The 23,220-nt window shown below is 39.8% G+C and overlaps 1 protein-coding gene across 3 annotated transcripts in view; it reads left to right on the top strand.

Annotated features, from left to right (window-relative positions):
- MRPS27 (mitochondrial ribosomal protein S27) overlaps positions 1-23,220 on the top strand; it is a 58,943-nt gene that overhangs the window by 16,229 nt on the left and 19,494 nt on the right. The gene's annotated exons all lie outside the window — the stretch shown is intronic.

The following is a 23,220-nucleotide window of genomic DNA, read 5'->3' on the forward strand; positions in this document are numbered from 1 at the left end:
AGAGATCTCTTTGCAGCTGGGAGGTTGTTAGAGAGCACGTGCACATTGCAGTGTTCAGCCAGCCAGTGCCATCAGGCATATAGGGAGCAGGGGAGTTAAAGAAGGAATAGCAACTTTAACTAGCGCACTCTCTTTTTGGGTAGTCACATCCTTAATGTTGTAAAATAGCTCTGTGCATTTAGTTTTCCTTTTGTTTAAATATTAGTGGAAATGTTTAAAAAGGGAAGGAATGGAAAATATTTTTCTTTGGTGCTGTGTAAAGTTTACAGAATTGGTCCCATTTATGAGCAAATGGCTTGTAAATTTCATTATAACTAACCTGTTTGTGTCACTGGATGAATGCAAGTAAACAGAGGGCTCCCAAACCACCCACCATACAGCTCTCTTCCTTTTACTAACTAGAGTCTAAACCTGTATCAGTAATGGGGAACCTTTTCCACGGAGTGCCACTTCCTATGGCACTTGCCCTGCGCCCACTTCCAGGAGGAGGTGGAACTTCCAAAGGGATGGCTGATATCCCCCAACACAGGGCTGTCAAACTCATTCTGTGGAAAGGACCATATTATACTTTGACTCATGTGTTAATAGTACAAAGACCATACTGCTTATCCACAGCAAATCTCACATGCAGAGATGTTAGAACATGGCTCATTAATAACTGAACCTTAACTTATTAGAGTTGGTATTGCATTCAGTAAGACTCAATGCTCAGTCTTTGAAGCAGTTTGTGTGTAGTTAGCGGATTTGTGCACAAAATTGCATTGTGCGCGAATTAGGAGTGCTAATATAAGGGAGTGTGTTGAATCATGAGGATAGATGTGGCATGTATCAGGGGGACAAGTGTGTGTGTGTGTGGAGGGAGATGGAAAACGGGAGTCATACGGTGGAATGGTAAGAACTGGAGGGGGCAGGACACACCACGTTGTCAAAAAAAGGTTTAAAAAGCAGCACAACAAGGGAAAACGAGAATTAAGGAACTAGAACAAGGGAGACGGTGTTTAGGTTTAATGCCAACATTTAACCATGCTAATTCAACATTTTTGTGGTACTTCAAAACATGATTTACTATTATTATTCTCTCAATGTTTTTGGGGGGAAATAAAATACAGCCAGGCTGACAATACTTGAGCCAGAATTTTGATGACTAATATTTTAACTCTCAAAAAGGGAGCTGAGCAGCTTTGAAATAAAAATGCTAAATGACCCTCAGGTACAATTCCTATATTCCAGTTCTCATTTTCTACTTTTTCCACCTCCTGCGGACCCTTCATCACCTTACCATACTAATCTTTGCACCATCTTCTGTTCCATTTCCTATGCTTGGAATTCTTTTCCTTTTTTTGGCAAACAAGGAACCTCCTTCTTCTGTATTTCTTCTGCATGACCTTTCATCAATAACCCACTGTGTATTTGCTGTAGATTTATACCATCCCTCACTCGTGATGTTACATATACAGCTTACTTCAGATAGAGGGTGAACCATTTATATGTGGTTGTGCTTGGTTTTACTGCCTATTCTTAAATTATTCTCCCATGCTCCCCTTCCTATATGTACATAAAGGAAGACTGCATTTGTGGAAGTGGCCTTGGGGACACAGAAGGGAGGAGAGCCTCCTCAGTGCCCCCCTTCTCTCCCTCAGCCCCGTCAGAGGCTCTGGAGTGTGAAGGGCCTGGGGCACCAACCTGGTCTCCGTTGGATTTTCCTACCTCCCACCCAAAAAATCCCAGTGGCACAGCAGAATAAATTACAGCAGTGGAGTCTGCAGTAATTAACATTTCCTCTTCCATGCTGCAGAACACTGCCCTCATGAAGGGAAACTTGAGGGCCAGGGAGCATTGCTCCTGCAGTGGCAAACAGCAGTTCAGATGCCCTTGGCCACTGCATAGATCCGCTAAGACCGACCTTGATTGCAAAGGGGCTGAATGTTTAGGATGTGGAGCCCTGTCCCTTTTGCAGAGGGGCAGAGGTCTTTGGAGCAAGAATCTGAAGGAAATATACAGAGTTTTCACTCCCATTCTGTGGTTATTCCCGTATACGGGAGTACTAGACCTTTAAATTGTAAACTGCATAGACAGGGACTTTTTGTACATTGCCAAAACAGTGCACATTCAGTAAATACAGGGGCATTCCGGGGCATTCCAGAGCATTGCTTAATATATTTCGTGAATTGTAATACAATATGCTTAATGTATTTAAGCCTACGTAACTTTATCTGCTTTAGAACTGTGGGTCACTAGCCATACCACAATATCCTGCGCTCTTAAGTATAGCTGTGCGGAAAAGACGTTGCTGCATGGTGGGGAACGTCAACAACAAGAAATCCCATTTCTAAGCATGATGTCAGCTGCTTGCAATACTCTTGTTTTTGTTCTCTTTTCAATACCTTTTTTTGGTTACCGTCTGACTTAAAATCCTTTTGTCTCCTAGCATCCCAACATGAGTTCTAATCAGAATTCAAAACACTTTGTCTGCATCAAAGGCAGACGGTTTGCCCCACTTTGTCCTGTCTTACTGAAATGTCACTTTTCCTCAGTTCATGACTCATGTTCTCAGATGATATAAATATTAGTATATTGGGGCTGAATTTTTTGCTGTCATAACTTCATGGATTTAAGGCTTTATGCTAGCAGAGAATGACCCTTAGTGTATCATAGCAGTAACATGGAATTTTTACATGGAGACCCCTTTACAGGCGTTTTGTTGGTATTAAGCACACAACCATAACGTTGAGGGTGAAAATGTGATCTATTAAAAAGGTACCAATCCAGCATGCTACATCTACTGTAGATGAGTCAGCTTTAACAACAGTGTTGATCCGATATATGCCAGACTCAAAGCAGCAGGAACCTGGATATACTGTGTAAGCACACAATTTCTGTGGAGTGGTGTATTAGCCCTGCTGGTCTGATATCAGGGTGGGGATATGAAACTTTGTCCTTTGAAAAATGAAGGCACTTCCATAGATTTGACTATATTACAAGATTTAAGAAAAAAATCAGTATGATTATAATTGCAAAATAATGCAATATCAAGCTAGAGAGCTTTTTATGTATTCTATTCTTATAGCTCTGCTGGTAGCAAATTACATTTTTTTTTAAAAAATATTTTCAGCTCTCAAACCATTTCAGGACCACAAAAGTCTACAGATGCATGAAATTAACTTTGTTCCTCACAGTGCCAAAGTATCGATCTGATCTAATATTCCATGTTACAAAACAAGTTTCATCTGAAGTGAGCATGTACGCATGCATGCCTCTATTTGCTGCCACAGATTAGGTTAGATACTTTTCTGCAAGTCAAGCTGTTGAAGCCACACATCATCCCAGAATGTTACTTAATAAAATGATCACAATGCATTAAATAGAAATTGCTCCTGCACCTTTGTCTAGGTGTATTATTTTTGCACTACTATTATAGTTTCACTTCCTTTCTTTGTAGTGTGTGCACGTACTGGTATTTCATAATATATTGTAACATATTACCATGCAAACTAGAGGCCTGGTCTTGTGAGATGCTTAATTCTTCCTTGAGGTGCCATGAAACCACACCTCCCATAGATTCCAATCTGGGTCATAGCAACATCGTAGGAGCCCTGGTCCCAACCTGGTCTTTCAGAGTTTGTACATTGCATTCCTGAGTTCATAAACTCTGCAGGAATCATTGTGGACTGGTAACCAGTCTCTAACTTTCAGGCCCCTGAGCACTTCAGGCAAAGTGTCTACAAATCTCACAATCTTCAGTGCTCAGTAAGAACCAAATGCTGCAACCCCTATTCACTTGAGTAGCTGCACTTAAATCACTGGAGCTGTTTGCATAAGTAAGAGGTGCAAGACCCCCTCACAGAAGAGTCTTTCACAGCATTCAAAAGTTGTCTTTTCCTCTAAGACATAGTTTTTCAATTATCTGATCAACTCAGTCTAGCCCTGTACATTAGTTCTCCCTCAGACCTGGAGAATGTACTGAATTTGGAGTTTCTAGATTACCTTTCTTGGACATTGTATGTGTAGACTAATTGCTTTTTAGGAAGTCAAGTTTTGAAGTTAACTGTTGAAGACCTGCAAATGGTTAAAACTGTGTGTGTGTGTAGGAGAACTCATGCAAACTTCAGGTGGAAAAACCCTTTTCTGGGGAGGTATCATTTTGCTCAATTAACAAGGTAAGATTCTTTCCTTTTATTAAGCTGTCTTTCTCAGACTCCAGAGCTGTTCAGCCACATGAGAAATCTAGCCAAAAAGTAGCGGTGAAATCCTTGCCCTGTTGAAGTTAATGACCATACTGCCATTGACTTCAGTAAGGCTAAGATTTCACCTCATGCTAATACTGGGTAACGGGGAGCATTAGGTAAATATTGTCACTCCCAATGAGGGACGGAAGAGTGAGTTGAAAATTAAGGACCAGATCCTCAGTGTAAATTGGCATAGCTCCATTGAAATTAAATGAGCAATGCCCGATTACACCAACTATGGATCTGGCTTTACGTGTCTTGAATCAGAGTGACTGAGAAAAAAGGCTGTTTTTATAACAGAGGGGAAATACTCAATATAGAATAGGTTAGGTACATTTTCTTGTCACATACTCAGATAGCTATTTGTTGCCATACTTGCGAAAAATAAAACATCCTTTTCCTGCCAGCATCCCAAAACATTTTGTATAGTAGATTAAATCAGTAACAGGTTGAAATGTAACATAAGAGGCATTTTACAGTCAAATCTTGAGATGTGCTGATCACTTCTGATGCCTGTGGAAGTCACTGGGAATTACTAACCATTTTAAGTGACAATTTCCTAATTCAAAAAGTGGTGCAGCCAACCCAGAGAATTCTATATTAGACCTTTCCTAACTGATAGAGGAACTGAACACAGAACTAAAAATTAATGGTAGCTCAGGTATAAGTAATCATGACAATCACATTTACATTGTGCAAGCAGAATCTAGTCCAGATGAATATATATCCTTGATACTTTAATAGGGCCAGTTTCAAAATTGACCCAGATCAGCTGGAAGGAAGAATTTAATCAGAAAAATGTGAATGATAATTGAGACTCCTTTAAGAACCCCTTACTAGATGTCTCAAAAGCCACAAATCAAGGAAGAAGGCCATACTAATTAAAAAATAGACTTGATTTAGAGGGGAAGTGAAGGCAGCTGTAAAAATAAATAAAAACAAATGGAAGAAAAGGGGAAGTTGATAGTAATGAACATAGATTAGAAATTAGGGATTGTAGAAAATTGATAAGGGAAGTAAAGGGACACAAGAAGTCTATGGCCAGCAGAGTTAAGGACTATAAGAGGCATATTTTAAAAATTAGAAACAAAAATAATCCTGACAATGGTATTGATAAATTACTAGATGCAAATAATAGAATTATCACTAACATTACAGAAAAGGCAGAAGTGTTCAATAAATGTTTGTTCTATATTTGGGGGGAAAGCAGATGAAATAGTCTCAGTGATAACACTCTTTCCCTTTCACTGTTGTCTCTAGAGGATGGTAAATAGTAGCTACTAAAGTTAGATATTTTTAAAATCAACAGGTCCAGAGAAATTGAATCCAAGAGCTTTTAAAGAGTGGCTGAGGAGATTGCTGGATCTCTAATGTTGATTGTCAATAAATCTTGAATCATTTAGGGAAAAGGTAAATAGGCTGACCCAGGTAATTATAGGCTTGTCAGTCTGACATCAATTTTGGGCAAGATAACGAAGCAGTTGATACAGGACTATATTAATAAAGAATTAACAGAGGGTAATATAATTAATGCAAATCAACATGTGTTTATGGAAAATAGATCCTGTCAAACTAGCTTGTTTCTTTTTTTTTTTTTAAATGACATTAGAAGTTTGGTTGATAAAGGTAATAGTGTTGATGAAATAAACTTGGACTTATGTAAGGTGTTTGACTTCATACAACATGACATTTTGATTTTAAAAAATCCTGGAATAAGATTAACATGGCACATATTAAATGGATTAGAGATTGCCTAACTGTTAGATTATGTAACTAAACAGGGAATCAACACAGAGTGGGTGTGTTTCCCAAAGGGTCCCAGTTCTTGGCTTTATGCTATTTAACATTATCATCAGTGAATTGGAAGAACACATAAAATCATGATAAAGTTTGTAGATGACCCCAAAATTGGGAAAGTGGTAAATAATGAAGAGGACAGGTCACTGATTCTGAGCGATCTGGATCACTTGATAAACTGGGTAAATGTATACAACTAGGAACAAAGAGTGTAGGCCATACTTACAGGATGGGGGACTCTATCCTGAGAAGCAGTGACTGAAAAAAGATTTGGGGCTTATGTTGGATAATCAGTTGAACATGAGCCCCCTGTGACAGTGGCCAAAATGTGATCCTGGGATGCGTGAACAGGAGACCCTTGAGTAGGAAGAGGGAGGTTATTTTACCTCTGTATTTGGCACTGCTGCAATACTGTGTCCAGTTCTGCTGTTGATAATTTAAAAAGCATGTTGATAAATTGGAGAGGCTTCAGAGAACAGCCGCAATAATGATTAAAAAACATGCCATACAGTGATAAGATAAATAGATTTAGCTCCTAGAGTCTAACAAAGATAAGGTTAAGGGGTGACTTGATTACAGTCTATAAGTCCTACATGGGGAACAAATATTTATTAATGGGTTCTTCAGTCTAGCAAAGAAAGGTATAACATGATTCAATGGCTGGAAGTTGAAACTAGATGAATTCAGACTTGAAATGGGCACACAGTTTTGACAGTTAGGGTAATTAACCATTGAAATATGTAACAGGTTCACTCACCATTGAGGCGCGCCTCCTTAGTTCTTCAGGAGTCTGATGCCCCCCTCCTTCACTTGCTTGCCCCATACTCAGCCTCTCACTCTGGACTCAGTTGCTCCCTCTCGGTAATAGCCCTCTGGCCAGGTCACTCTAGTCCTTCCATTCCAGGGTAGGAAAGTCCCAGTCTTCCTATCCACTGCCCAGTCTGTGCCGCTTGCCCAGTGGCCAGTAGGGGAACCTGGGCTTGCCCACTACTCTGAGTTCCAGCCTAGGGACTCTGCCTAGCAACTAAGGTCTGTGCAAGTTCTGACCTTGTTGCTGTTTTCCTGGGCCTTTTCCTACCTTTCTTCCCTATCTTCTGGCCCTTTAGGTTACCACTGGGGCTTCCTCTTCTCCATGTGGCTACTTCCCCCCCCCGGGCTCTTGCCAGTGTCTGTTATCAAAGAAAGGATCCTAGGGCTTCCTCTCCTTCTAGACCTCTTCCTTGTATCTAGCTGCCTTCCTTTTTCTCTAAGGAGTGACTACAGAGCTCCTTCTTGCAGCCTTCTCTTACTACCAGTTTCCTTTCTTTATAAGCTTATCCCAGCTAGGCTTCCTAAGCCCTTGTGCCTGATCAGGCCCCAGCTTTCCTCCAGGTGCAGCCTATAAAGTTAATTGGCCTCTTCTAACCAGCTCTGCCTTGGGTGGACAACCCATTACGGAATAATTTGCCAAGGGTGGTGGTGGATTCTCCATCACTGACAGTTTTAAAATGAAGATGGGATGCTTTTCTGAAAGATCTGCTATGGGACTTATTTTGGGGAAGTTTTGTATCCTGTGTTACACAGGAGGGCAGACTAGATGATCACAATGGTACCTTTTGGCTTTTGAGTCTATGAGTTGCTGCAGCAAGTCTCAGGATTTGGCTCTTTTCCCAAAGTTAAACTGGAGTGCATTCAATATCAGTCTGAAGGTTATTTCAGAGCCTGGACCCATAACAGCCAAAAGCCCTACTGGAGACAGACTGTGAATTATATTTTAGAAATTTTAAGAGATGAGCCACAGACAAAATAAAGTTGCAGCCAAAAAACGTAGAGAGCTAGTAGTTCAGATGAATATAAATGAGCAAGACATGAGATTCAGAAAAACATTTTTAAGAGACAGAGATGTGTCCAGAAGCCAAATCAGACATCTAACAACGGGCAAAATATATTTGAGACTTAAGCCCTATCCAGCTACCATTGAACTGATCATCTGCTGCCATAACACCCTCGGAGGACTATAGGCAGCCAGTATAAGGCAGAGCAGCCTCAGGTGAGCACAAAACACACACAAAGCCACCCCCACTCCAGAATTGCACTGAGTTGCTCCTAGGTTAGCATAGGGAGTTTGATCATCTTATTTGCAAGATCTGTGTAAACTATATAATCGCTTACTTAAGAAACGTTCATAAGCTAGTGCTTACTACCTGCCAACTTTCATCGTTCCTTTACAGTATCAAGTCATTTTTTTTCCATTTACTTTTTATGGCAAACAAAACATAGATGTAAAACAAAGATGATACACTGAATTAATACAACTGTATTGTAATAATATTCAAGGAGCTGACAGGAGATATTTGAGCCATGAGTGATTCTCTTTGAAAAGACATGGAAGACAGGAGAGATTCCATAAGACTGGAAAAGGGAGAATATAGTGCCAATCTATAAAAAGGGAAATAAGGTCAACCTGGGGAATTACGGACCAGTCAGCTTAACTTCTGTACCGGAAAGATAACGGAACAAATAATTAAGCAATCAATTTGCAAACACCTAGAAGATAATAAGGTGATAAGTAACAGTCAGCATGGATATGTCCAAAACAAATTGTGTCAAACCAACTTAATAGCTTTCTTTGACAGGGTAACAAGCCTTCTGGATGGGGGAAAGCGGTAGATGTGGTATATCTTGACTTTATTAAAGCCTTTGATACTGTCTCGCATGACCTTCTCATAAACAAACTAGGGAAATGCAACCTAGATGGAGCTACTATAAGTTGGGTGCATAACTGATTGGAAAACCATTCCCAGAGAGTGGTTATCAGTGGTTCACAATCATAATGGAAGGGCATAATGAGTGGGGTCCTGCAGGGATCAGTTCTGGGTCTGGTTCTGTTCAATATTTTCATCAATGATTTAGATAATGTCATAGAGAGTACACTTATAAAGTTTGTGGACGATACCAAGCTGGGAGGGGTTGCAAGAGCTTTGGAGGATAGGGTTAAAATTCAAAATGATCTAGACAAACTGGAGAAATGGTCTGCATTAAATAGGATGAAATTCGAAAAGGACAAATGCAAAGTACTCCACTTAGAAAGGAACAATCAGTTGTGCACATACAAAATGGGAAATGACAGCCGAGGAAGGAGTACTGCAGAAAGGGATCTGGGGGTCATAGTGGATCACAAGCTAAACACAAGTCAACAGTGTAACACTATTGCAAAACAAGCAAACATTCTGGGATATATTAGCAGGAGTGTTGTAAGCAAGACATGAGAAGTAATTCTTCCGCTCTACTTCACGATGGTTAGGCCTCAACTGGAGTATTGTGTCCAGTTCTGGGTGCCACATTTCAGGAAAGATGTGGACAAATTGGAGAAAGTCCAGAGGAGAGCAACAAAAATTATTAAAGTTCTAGAAAACATGACCTATGAGGGAAGATTGAAGAAATTGGATTTGTTTAGTCTGGAGAAGAGAAGATTGAAAGGGGACATGATACCAGTTTTCAAGTACATAAAAGGTTGTTACTAGGAAGAGGGAGAAAAATTGTTTCCCTTAGCCTCTTGAGAGTAGGATAAGAATCAATGGGCTTAAATTGCAGCAAGGGAGGTTTAGGCTGGACATTAGGAAAAACTTCCTAACTGTCAGAGTAGTTAAGCACTGGAATAAATTGCCTAGGGATTTGTGGAATTTCCATCATGAAGAGCAGGTTAGACAAATACCTGTCAGGAATGGTCATAATACTTAGTCCTGCCATGAGTGCAGGGGACTGGACTAGATGACCTCTCGAGGTCCCTTCCAGTCCTGTGATTCTATGATTCCTATTGATTTTGACAAAGAAGAGATAAAAATTACATTGAATTCAGTGACAGTTTAAAGAGGATGACCAGCAGGTTGAATTTAGAGATTAAAGCAGGCTTTAGAAACTACAGTTCTTGGAAAAGTGGCAGGGAGGTGAATTGGCCCACATATTTTCAGATGTCTGGGGAAGAGTAGACACAGAAGCAATGTTTTAATTTTTGAAGGATGGAAAGTGGTTGCTCAAAGACCAGTAGGTAAGATATTTTAAAAATCAGCTAAGCATGTCTTGCAGGCCAATAGATTTCTTTCTTTGTCCAGTAATAAAGAAGTTTAAAAATTTAAGTGTTATGGCAGGCACTCACCCTTGAGCATCCCCAAGAGTGGGGTGTCTTCCTTCATGCCCCCTGGTGGCCTGGTGTGGAACTGCAGGTACATCCCTTCCAGTGTGAGCTTTCAGTGAGGCTTTGATGCAGTGAATAGTGCCCCTTCAGGGGTCTGATTTATTTAGTTAGAGGCCAAACACGGTACATAAACAAGCCTTCACCCCAGCGTCACTTCACTTCCTACAGGAAAAAAAGGCTTATGGTGCAAATAGAACAAAATAATGTTTTAGTATACTTTATAACGGCACTGATAAGCCCAAGTTACAGCTTAAAAATTTGCTGAGTTGACATTTTAGGTTAGTATGCTCTCTCCCAGGAACGGGAAACTAAGGAGAATAACTTCTGAAAGTGAGACATTTAAAATATGCCTACATGGGGAACAAATATTTAACAAATATTTAAAAGTATGCTCTTCAGTGTAGCAGAGAAAGTCTAACCTGATCCAGTAGCTGGAAGTTGAAACTAGACAAATTCAGACTGGGAATAAGGCTGTACATTTTTAATGGTGAGAGTAATTAACCATTGGAACAATTTACCAAGTGTTGTGGTGGATTCTCCATCACTGGCAGTTTTTAAATCAGTATTGGATGTTTTTCTGAAAGCTGTGCTCCAGTAATTATTGAGGGAATTGCTATGGCCTGTGTTATACAGGAGATCAGACAGATCACAGTGGTCCCTCCTGACCTTGGAATCTATGAATCTATGAAACCCTTAAAGCAGTGTAGTAAAACTGGCGAATTAAGACCGCCTGGTATTTATTAATGCTGTTTGAATAGTGATCACTTGTAAAGCTGTATGGTCCAAGATAACATGCCCACAGCATCTGTGCTGGAGTGAGGCCAGATGCATTTCCTTTGCTTCTCTGAAGCAAGCACTCCAACCATTATGTGCAGCTATTGGCAGAAGCTCAATCACTTATTTTCCCTTCTTTCTACCAACCCCATCTCTTCATCCCAAAATAATAAATCCTACAGCTTTCCTGTGACAAACATCCTCCTCAGTGACAGCACCAGAGTCCACTCACCTCCCAAAACCTTGTCCCCTTCACATGCTAAGTGTCCCCAATTAAACCCACTCAGCTATCAATTTCTCTCTATTGTGCTGTGCCAGATCTAAAATATTTGAAGCCCAGAGATTCTGCAAAACAGAAGCTTGGTCCTCTCTGGAGGAGGGCCACCACGGCCTTTTTCTGGTGTATGTTTCCATCTTCACCCTCTAACTGTCCATGGATGGGATGTGGGCCCCCTCAGTATGTTCCTGTTAGAATTTGTGGCCATTGCTTCCCGCACTGTTATAACTGACCAGCTCTGGTGAAGTACCTCACATATATGCTTAGTGCGCAAGATCCTCAGGTCCACTGACGTCAATGGAGCTATGCTATGTCTGGTTACAGTTGTTTAGGATTTAGTCGAGAGTGTTTTTAGGGGGCCCTTGCACACTTTCTTTGGTCATTGTCATTTGGATTAGAAGCGTTTATTCAAAGCACTTCAGAGAGCAGTTGATTGAATCTTCTGTTTTCTCAGCTGTAAACTCAGATGCAAAAGGTATGTCCTTTGTCATTTCTCTTTCTGGGAAAAAAAACATGAATGGAGTTTTGGATTTTGTTCTTTTAAGTCTAGATCTCCTCAAACTGAAAGTGTTCAGATTTTGGCAATTGGTTTTGTAAGTAGGTACATGCCCTTGAATAATACACTTTTCCAAGAATTGTAGTTTCTAAAGCCTGCTTTAATCTCTAAAGTCAACTTGCTGATCATCCTCTTTAAATTGTCACTTATTTCATTGTGATCTTCCTTTGTCTTCACTGCAGTTCTCATTAACTTTTTACCAAGGGAAAAAGATGTCTTCTTACTCCATTCTAATTGTCATTTTGCTGTTCAGCTGTGCTGGAAATGAAGCTTAGGGAATGATTTTAGGACTTGCTTCTTGGACAGGTGAAGTCCAAGCCCATCAAGGCTATCACAGGTTGCGTTTTCTGGATCACTTTGAATGAGGTTAGTAAAGATGTAGGAAGGGTACATGCTGTAAAAGCAGCCAGGCGGGGAAAGGTAGAAGGAAGGCAGGGCTGTATAAAAAATCATAGGACTTAATAGTGTCAGGCCTATTATTTGTTGATTTGGGTGTATTGTAGTGGAGACACAGGCAGGCAGGAAGAGGGAATCCTGAGGGATAGTTGGTTGACATGTATTCAGTGGCTCTAGGTATGCCAGCCAGTTTGGAAAGGAACTACATACTGACCATGTACAGTGGAGGAGCAGTCTGCCACCTGGCTGGGCAAGTGAAAAGGCAGTCCAGGTGTGGGAGGTGGTGGGGAAAGGAGGTAGAGCCAAAGGAAAAGAAAGTGAGCATCATGGTGGAAGTGCTGCACTTGTAATATTTCTGAACTGTTCCTGATATGCCACCAAGTTATGAATTGGGTAACGGGCTACTATACAAAATAGTATGGTCTTTTAGCACTCATTGTGTTGTTTGGCCTTGGTGTAAGATGGACAAAAACATGTGTCAGAAAAAGAGAGGTGGGCAAGGTGCCACGACTGGGGTTCGTGTGTCCTGCAACTAGCCAAAAATAAAAGGATTTTAATGAATTTAAAAGATATTTGGTGTCTTTCTTTTCTGAGGCTGCAGATTTTCTCTTTTGCCATCATGAAGATTCTTTAAAAAGATGAAAGAAGATGATCCTGGTTCTGTTACGATCATTATCCCTCTACCACTGCTAGTAGCTATTCTGATTGATTTTGTTGCACTTTTCAAGTTACTATAGTAGAAATAAATAATAATGTCCATAGGCCCCAATCAGGGCTAGGGCCCCATTGTGCTCTCTGTCTAGATCGTCACAGTATTTAAAGGTCATACAAAAGATTAGAAAGACATGGTGCCTGCCACGAACATCTTAAAATGTTCACCTGAGTATCCATTGGAATATGGCATTATTGCTTTAAAAAGGAAGACTACACCTCTTCATGCTCCACCAAACTACTATTTTGCAATGGGCACACACACCCAGATGGCTTCCTTTATCCAGGCAAAAGATTGTAGCTCCTAACTTAATTTTAGGATTTTATTAATCTGTTTGGAAAGCCATGGTTCTTTGGGGGTTTTAAAAGAGCCTGCCTGGAAAATAAATCAGTGCGAGTAACTGTTTTGATTCACCAGTGCATAATATTTTAGCTGTGATCACAGGCACAGGAATGTGATAGGCACACATGTAGTACTTTCGCCCGTTCTGCCTGTCTGCTCTGGTTTTATATGCAATGGGTAACATGACATTTATAAGCTTTATGCACGATGAACGCTTCAGAGAGCTGGATGCTTGTAAATGTCAGTTCACTGTCTGAATACAAGAGCTGAGTAAGCCAGCACAGTGGGGTGGAATAGCATTGCATGCACACACTTGCACCATGTTCTGATGCTCATCAGCAATCACAAACCCAACAGGTGGGTTATATTTTCTGACTACCAAACTTGACAGTGTTCATTTTCGAATGGGAAAGGAAAGGACAATAAAATATCCCCCGGCATTTTCAAGTCATTTGTCTGAGCTTTGAGCCACACAGCCTAATTGAATGTACATGGGAACTACGCAGCTTGGAAAAACCAACAACTCTGACCATTTATCCAGTAATATATACAGAACTTCAAGTTAGGTTCTTGCTGTCTCTTTTTAAATAAAAGCCTTGACTTTTTTTTTTTTTTTAATAACTGTGTAAAATGCAAAACTAGCCATATTCCTTGTATAAGTATGCTTGTCAGATTAAATTCAATATTTGATAAGGAAGTACTGGCGTATTAAGCAGTTGCTGTAAATCCAAGAATGTAGTGTTTCCCCACCCCACCATTAGTAAATTAGTTACAATACATATCTGTAAGTTGTATTAACTGTGACTAACTACTGACTTTAGGGCATTTACCTTTATTCCCTCCTCCCCCCCCCCCACACACACTGTTCTTTTGGGAAAAAATGGTTGGACCAGCTCTATCATTATTAATTGTTTAATATTCACAACAAGTTTGGCACGGCACAGTACAGTAATAAAGACAGCCCCTGTCCCAAAAAAATTAGAGAAGGCTAGGCACACAGAAGACAGGATGTACTGGGAAATCTTCAGGTTGGCTAACATAGTTTGGATGCAGGGTTGGATTGTTTGTTTGTTTTTTATTTTTGATGAACTCAAGGTTTGGGTTTTGTTTGGTAACTGAATAAAAGAGGCTTAAATATATGAGTGGTTTGTAAAGAAGGAGATACAAATAGATTGTTATCATCAAAGTTCTATGATCAATCCTTAATTAGACTGCATATTACTTCATAGCACCCAACAGGATGGTAGGTGCTGTATAAGAAATGGATGGTCTGAGTCCTTCAAAGCTGACATCTGGACATCAGACATGTCACAAAAAGTGATGTGACAAACAGCAAAGAGGAGATACAGGTGGAAAGATGTTACTACAGTAAAATCATGCAGTTGCTGAGATTGATCTAATTTTAAAATAAAGACTGTGATGAATGTTATTGACTCGCTTATTGGCAGAATCACAAAAAAAGGGAGTTTTCAGAAGGATTTAAATGAGGAAATGCTAATTGCCTGTCAGGCCAGCTCACAAAGGGTGCTCTGAACGTAGAGGCTGGAAAAAAAAGCATGGAGGTGTTAGTGGGAGAGTTGGATTAAAGGAGTGCTCTCCATGGGCAGAGTGGGAGCAAGATGGTAAGAGATGAGGCTGGATAAGTAGGGAGTGGCAAAATTATATATGGCCTTGAAGTCAAGGACAAGAAGTTACAATTGATACCAAGGAAAAGGGGAGGGCTAGTGGAGAGATTCATAGGGGTTAGTGAGGTCAGAGGAATGTTTTAATTTTAGCAGCTGGATTCTGGATGGACCGGAGAGAGGAAGACACTGTGGATGTTGGGGAGGCTGGAAAAGAGGGGGTTGCTGCACACTAAGTAAGCAGGGAGCTGATTGGAGCATGCATGAGATTTTTTGTAAGCAGGACAGAAAGGCTGGATCTTCAAAATGCTGTGGAGAACCAGCAAGACTGAGTACAGCCTAGATGCGGGAGGCGAATGAGAGGGACAAGTCAAAGATGATTGCCAGCTTATAGACATGAGCGACGTGAGGGGAGGTGGTAATGTTAACAGTATCAAAGAAGGAAGAGGAGAGAGGTGAACCCATTATCCGGAGCTATAGTACAATATGGCCTTGACAATATTGTACAATGTAATATTGTTCAGTTAATAGTATAATAAGGCTTTTCTACTTCACTTATTATACATGATAAACCTTAGACATGACTGTAATGCTGAGATACAGCACTGATTCAAGGTAAGCAGCCCAGTAGCAGCCTTCAGAGAGAGTGGTCAGATAAGGATTTTGTCTCCATGAGTGAATTTTTCTCTGTGTTCCCGTAGGTGGGAATCTCAGGATCTACTAACAATGCGCTAACATTTTACATTTTGGAAATAGCTGCCAATTTGTGGCCAAAACATCAAATGAGCCTAATCAATTGGTCAGTGTTGCGTGTGCATTTAATATGAAAATCTCATTTGTATTCCTTAGCAGTTCATCTCATTCATTCTAGCTCTGGCACCACTCTATTGATGATGAATTCGGGTAGCAATGCATAGTGGAATCAGATTGTCATAGTGAAGAATTGTGAGTACAGAATAGTAAAGTAAAACCATGTTCATCTGCCACATGGACTCTTGTTCTGAGATGTGGAGCAGGGACAGGGAAATGGTATCACCCACTTTGGGTTAAAACATTTTGAAATGAATGATCATTGCGGTGAATTTTTAAATTTGGAAATTGGTTCATGCCAGTGCCACTTAAAATTTTGTGGCAGCAATTGTGAAGTTCACCTCTGAAATGTTAAATCATTTTATAAAATCTGTTCAGTAGTTACGTTGTTGCAGCACTGCCCTTTTTTGTTTTCTGCCTCTGGGGCATCTGGTCTGAAAGTGAACGACATTGCAGAATAAATGGCTTGGTCTCAGAACGCACTAATTAAAGTTTCTGGTACAGAAGCCGGAAGAAAAGGTTGCTGCGTAATCTGCACGGATTCAGTTTTGGCCCCTGTGATATTCAAGTGTGTAAGTAATTGTGGCAAGCGGCACAGTTCAAACTAGTATCCAGTCTGTGCCAGAAAGAAATTATGTGAAGTATTTGTAATTTGAATAGAATAAGCAGATTTCGCAACACGTCTGTTACAAAGTGAAGGCTTTCTAGGTGAGCTATATTAAAAAGTCAGTATTTACAAGTGCTTCCCACAATAATTTATTGCAGTTTTTTCTGTTCTTGGAATAGAAGGTCACGGTGGTAATGCAGTATTTGTTGGCAATATTTACTTTTTAATGGCACCCACGGTGTATTATTTTATAATGTGAAATGGAAAGGCATATGGTAGTGGTCTGAACATGGGACTGGAATCCTGGAACCCCGAGTTTTAATCCTAACTCTGGCACAGATTCTTTCTTTGGCCTTAAGCAAATTATTTAATGGTCCTGTCAGCTTGAAATTTTTAGGTATAGACCATTCCTAAGTTAAAACAAACTAGGTACCTTTTAATTCACCCCAGCAGTGTCCACAACGGGGAGTTAAAGCATGGCATGCTAGTGTGCGCTACAGTTCACACCCCATAGTCTAAACTGTGGGACCATGTAGACATAGCCCTTAGGCCTTCCTTTCCTCCTGCCAGGCAGCACAGCTTTTGTTATCACAAAGTAAAAAGTAGGCCATCACTTGTAAAACTCATTTTTTAAGATTAAAATGAGCAAAACTTTTCAAAGCAGCTAAGTATGGAGGGTTGGCCATAGGCTGAAATATTGGCAATCTGAGCAAATAACAAGCAAGGAGCTGAAAAATAAAGCTGTCATTCTCTAAAAATGAGGTCATTTGATAGCTAGTGCTTGAGTAATACAGCATTTGAAACATACCTTTTTGACACTCTCTGTAAATTAACAATAACTTTCAATATGAGATTAGCAGGGGCAGGGAGTGGATTTAATTGGCTTGTTGCCAGTTTTTGGAAGGCGCTCTCTCTCTCTCTCTCTCTCTCTCTCTCTCTTTCTCTCTCTAATTGTATAATGAGCCCAGATGGGAAGGTGATGACTGCAATAGAAAATTTAAGTACGTTTTCAACAACATGTTTACTTGTTTTTGAAAAATGTATCTGGCTGATAACTTGTGTGCCAAGTTTCAGACAGATGGAGAATCAGTCAGGACGGTGACGAGCATCCAGAAAGGCTGAGTGACTAAAAGGGCAGAAGGAAAAAGTATTTTACTTACATTTGCTGTAGTTTTATAGCCTTTGTGTCTAATTAATTTTCAGAGATACGCAGATACGCAATAGCTCCATACAACTGCTCTTTTGTCAAACCTTAAAACAAACCTTAAAACAAATAAGTTTTAGCCTGAAACTTTGAAATTGCTGAGATTCAAAAACCTCCCCAAAGCAAGAACTCTAAAGTGTTGCTCAGCTCATAATTTTATAACCTGTATTTCCATGCCAGTATACTAGGGGAAGATATAATTAATGCAAGTGTTGGTTGTAAATTAGACTTTATTATGGTTGCACTGGGACTAAGGAAGGCACTAGAGATTATCTTCTGGTAGAATTGCTATAGCAACAGCTCACCCCATCATGCTCCATGTTTTCCTGAGCCTATCGTTCTCTGCATCCTAACACTAGATTATTAGTGGCATTTGTATTCAAATCTGGTCATTTTCAACTGTAAAAGCCCAGAAGTATTTTTAAGAGGCAGAATTCCTAGGAGCTGTGTCCTTTTATTGTCAGTAAGATTTTTTTGTGTTAAGAAAAGGCTTTCCCCATTTACTTACTTAATTGCTGCACCTCAAAGGAGTTTCAGCTTCATGATGAGAGTTCTTCATACCCGTGGCAAGAAATTCTGATTTCTTCTCTCCTCCTATCCCCTTTTCTTTTCTGTTAGGATTGAGAGAGAGGGAGATGTGCAATCAGATACTCTGTTCATCCTAAGGACTGGGGAGAATAGGGCCAGTATTTTAAAGTGTTTGTTGGGTCTCTGTCTTTCATTGGGGGTTTATCCTTGAGCAACAAGGAGCGAAACTAATCTCTTTCTAATGCATCTTTCTGTCCTGCTGAGAATCTGAAAAAGTAAAATCCAAAAGATGTTTGTTCATTAGATTTTGTTCAAATGTAAAAAAAAATTAAAACACTGATAAAATAATTGACTTACATTCTACAGGAAACTAGGCTAAATGCCATCTTCTGAGTTTATTAGCAGTATTTACACTTCCCCAGTGCTTTTCTTCTGTAAGCTCCCAAAGTGCAATATAAACTGCACAGCAAACAATTGGGAGACACGGCTTTAATTCAGTCACCTCAACTGCGTTAAAGGCAGTATGTCTTGTCTGTTCTAGACTTTTTAAAGCATGTTAGTTAGCACCTTTAAATCCTGGTCTAGACAAGGCCTGAGTCTGAGGAACTGTTATTCTGGGTTATGAAAAACACCCACAGTCCCTTAATCAAAATCATATTGAGGAGGACTTGAGGCACGATGAGAACCTTGTTTTGAGAACCGAACTTTTGTTGATGCATCTTAAGACTATCGCTAGTGTATTGTTTCATATTGTTCTGAAGAGATGTGGCCATTAGAAGATTCTGGAGGAACTGCAGTAACAGCCAGGGGAGTTTTCCATCAATTGAGAAAGTATCAAATCCTGAAGGGGGGCACCTTGTGTGTTCTCCCTGTTGGGCTTTGCTGCAGGTTCTAGAACTGCTGCTGTTACTATTTCTTTTCTAATGCTGCTTTTGTGTATTTTTATGAAAACACAGCATTTCCTTTGTCTTTGTGCAGTGAGTCTCCATTAATATTTTCGTATGAAATGAGTAGCAACTCTTACTTTTTTTGCAACTGCTTGACAATCCTGTTTTCCTCTCTAAACATAAGATTGTTCTTTTCTGGTTTGTTCAGAGAGATGTGTTAACTCTATCAAAAGAAAGAGGAGCATTTGAAATGACATAAGGCTAGAGATTGACAACATTGGGCAGAAGTGCTTGTTGTATCAAAAATTCAGCTTGTCAGTCATTTGTAAGGCAATTCACATAAATGACTGTCAAATATACTAAATGGGTCACTAATGGATGGACCAGATCTTGCCAGCATATGGCTTGATTGCCCCTCAGTCACTGATGGAAAGAGACCGTTTGAAGCTGTTCTTTCTATGCAGCAGAATAGTTTTGAGCAAAATGTTAGCCTTTTCAAGATTGTTGAATGGTAAATACTATTCCTTATACTGTTAAGAGATTGTTTTCCATGATCATATGAATTTCTCATGCAAACCCATGCACATCTATACTCCTCCTAAATGACGGTATATGCAAGTGTGTACTTCTCCCAACAAAAATTCACACCAAATGTGTCTGGTGCTTTTACCACTCTTGATTATTACTGTACATGGGTGTTAAAAACAAAAACCAACCAACCACACTTTGGACAAGATAAAAATAAAAGGGCAATGGAATCGGAAGGGGAGAGAAGGGAGTGGCAAGTATGATTAAGTGGTGAAGCCTGGCCACTGGGTTTTGAGTTCTGGGTTCTGTTCCCTGTTCTGCTACAGACTTGCTGGGCGACTTAACTATGCTTCTGTGCCTCAGTTTCCCATCTCTAAAAGACCTTAATAATTGCCCCCTACCTGAAAGCCTTATTGTAAGGCTAAATTCATCAGTGCTTGGAAAGCTCTTTGTGATGCTAAGAAGGAAGGTACTACAGAAATTACAAATTACTTGGGGAAGAAGAAAAAGGCAACCGTATAGATGCTGTGGCAGTGGGTGGAATACAAATGCTTAGAATAGCTCATAGGCAAGGGATAACAGGTTTAAACTCCTTTAGAGAAAGCAGATAAAGAATTAAAACGTAATGGTTGATAATCTAAACACATGACCCTTTTCAGGTAGTGCGGTGAGGCTTTTCTATAGTGGCCTAATTGTAGGAGAGAGCAGTTGTGCCTGGCAATTATTCTGCTCCCCCAACTTACAAATATTCTGCTCCTCCTCCCCCCACGCACTGACTTGATCAATCTGTTTTTAAAAGATAATTGATTTGTTATACTATGTAGCAACGATATTCTACATTAATTCTATGTAATGTTTTTATTTTACTTTAAAAGTTAAAAAAAAAAAATTGTTCCCTCTGCTCCTACCTGAAGTTAGAGTCATTATGTTAAGAAATGACTTGTGTCTTTCTTGCATGAATGGTATGACTACGTACTGTACTGGATTTTAAACAGAGTATACACACTCGTGCAGACAAACATGCGCACACACACACACACAGATATAGCTGAAAAGAGAGAAAACTGACACTTCCTTCACTCACTCATGTTTTAAAAAGGAAATTTCCAAACCACAAAGTTTTGCAGGGCAATTGTCTTGACGTTGACACATGATCGCTGCCTCTGGGCCCATTTCAAATGTCAAGGATTTCTCCCAGGGTATACAGCTTGACCTGACGAACAAAGGAGACATTTAGGTGACGTTTTTCTTCGCATGTTAGTTTCCAAGCTGAGTCTATTTGATCATTATGCACTGTAGCTTGAAAAATGTGCCTTGGAAGAAAAAAAACATGGCATTGCCAAGGAGCTTTGCATCTCCATATGACTTGCATTTAGAAAGTGGAGTGGCCTTGGATTAATTCCAGAGAGGCCGCTTCTTCCTGGCAATTAGAGATGTTTCTTAGGAGCTGAGGCATTTTTCATCTTGTTATTTCCATTTCTATTTTGCTCCAAGACCTTTTAGAATCTGAAGTGGATGAGAAGAAGCCTGACTCTGTTCCTTTTCCAGATTAAAACAGTTTAGCATCCAGATCCATCCCTCATTTTGGTTCTAGAGAACTAAAAGACATCTTAAAAGTTAAATGAAGAATTTCACTGTAGTGTTCAACATAAGACAGGATCCATGCTATGAAAGGGAGATAAACATACACCAATCAGCTGATAGGTTAACTATTATGAGGAAAGTTAAGACGAGTGAAAGCTATGAGCATCAATTATGGGTAGAGGTGGGAAGTATGATAGCAATCTTCCAAATATGTGAAGACTGTCATTGCCAGAGAGAAAGAAAAAAATATTTAGGGTAGTTCAAAGTTGTTTAGGAATAACAAGATGACATTTAAAAAAAGGAAAATTTCAGGTGAAATTCAGTAAAAATCCTCTACAAAATGCAATTACTACAAAAGCGCCTCGAGGCCTCAGAGATCCCATTGCACACTGCACATACACTTCATAAGAGACAGTCCCCGCCTTGATGAGCTTGCTGTCTAAATAGACAAGACCAAGGAAGTTGTTGTTCCCATTTTACAGATGGGAAACAGAGAGATTGCACGCAGGAAGTAAGTCTCTAGCAGAGCTGGAAATTGAATCCACACCTTTGAGTCCAAGTCCAGTGCCTTAACCACAAGGCCATCCTGAAATGTGAAATAATCTCTCAAGGGAAGCAGTGACAGAAGCCCCATCAACAACTGGACATTTTAAAGTAGAATTTAAAAATCAGAATTTTTTTCTAGGGAACCATCTTAAATGGTTTGGGGGACAGAGGGGACTAGACAGCTCAATTGATCTGTTCCATCTGCCACTGCTCTGATTCTGTGAACTAGTTCTGGAGCATGCAAGTTCTGGCATCTTTACTTTTTTTTTTTTTTTTTTTTTTAACTGAAGAGAATTTGCTGCCTTCTTTACCATTTTGTTGTCGGCTTCAAGACTACTGTAATTTCCTTGAAAAACTGTATATGAATGTGGTAATATATAATTTCACCACTTGGTGGCATCAAACAAATTTTAAAAGGACAATTCTTTTGTTTAAAAAAGGAACCAACTCACCTGGTTCTGCACTTCCTACAGTTCTGAGCAGAAAAGCCAGCCCTAATGCATTTTCAGCATCTGATAAATTGCTTCATTATTCACTGTTTTCTAAAACACTGAAATATTTCAGTATTACTATAAATAACAAATAAAGTCCTGATGCAGGAAATCAGTAGTTTAGGACTATATTCTCAGTGTAATACGCAGGCTTTATCTACAACTCATTGATAGTAGAGAGTTTCTCAGCTGAAGTCATGTCAGTTGTGCTGAATACATCTGTACATAATAGCTGCCAACTGCAAGATATATTAATAACTAGTTTCTGCAAGTATTAAGCAATAGTTTGAATCAGTCTCCTTACTAAAGTAGATTATTTGAGCATTTTTCCACACAGGGGGAGGAGGAGACATGCTACTTTTGGTAGTAGAATCACAGTACATTATTGCATTCTACATATTTAGTTTCACAATGATCTCTCTAGTTCACTGACTCCTTGTCTTAAAGAGATTCCTATCTGGGTTCCCTGTAGGGAGAGATGTTCTCAGTTCAGTGGCCATGAGAATCGCCATATTGATTTCTCCGCCATTAACACTAAACTATTCCAACACTGAGCTACGCTAATACTGGTATAGATTCTTCCCCTTGTCTTTTCTGAGTGTGTCATAAGAATCTGATATTTCTTGAAGTTTTATTAGACCTGCAAGGAATGAATCTGTTTAGCGGACATCTGGATGATAACCTCCTAGTCTTTCCACTGAACATATAGGAATTGCTAGAGGCTTCTTTAAATTCAGTATCTATCCTCTGGTCTGCCATAGCTGGCTTTCTGTGGTTTATCCACCTCCTAACTTTTTGTCTGTCCCTGCACATATTGCATTCCCTAATTATATCCTGTTGTGTGTTTGAGAGGAGGGGGATATTGATACTTGTCCAAATGACCAGCATTTTTTCCTCTTCCATTTCAAACAAAACTATCTGCTACAACATTTGGATATTTCATCTGGATTAGTTATAAAAATTGAATGATCTATCGGCTTCGGTCCCCAGCTGATACAGTAATCTACGCAAGCACACCAGGAGTCACAAATTATGAAAAGACAGATCCGATATATTTTCCTTTCACAACTGATTCCATCACCTCCCTGCCAGGAAAATGTGCTACTGCAAAGGGATCTATACATGCACGCACATACATGGCGCACGCGCACACACGTCG

Source organism: Chelonia mydas, chromosome 5, assembly GCF_015237465.2.
Source record: "Chelonia mydas isolate rCheMyd1 chromosome 5, rCheMyd1.pri.v2, whole genome shotgun sequence".
NCBI lineage: Eukaryota > Metazoa > Chordata > Testudines > Cheloniidae > Chelonia > Chelonia mydas.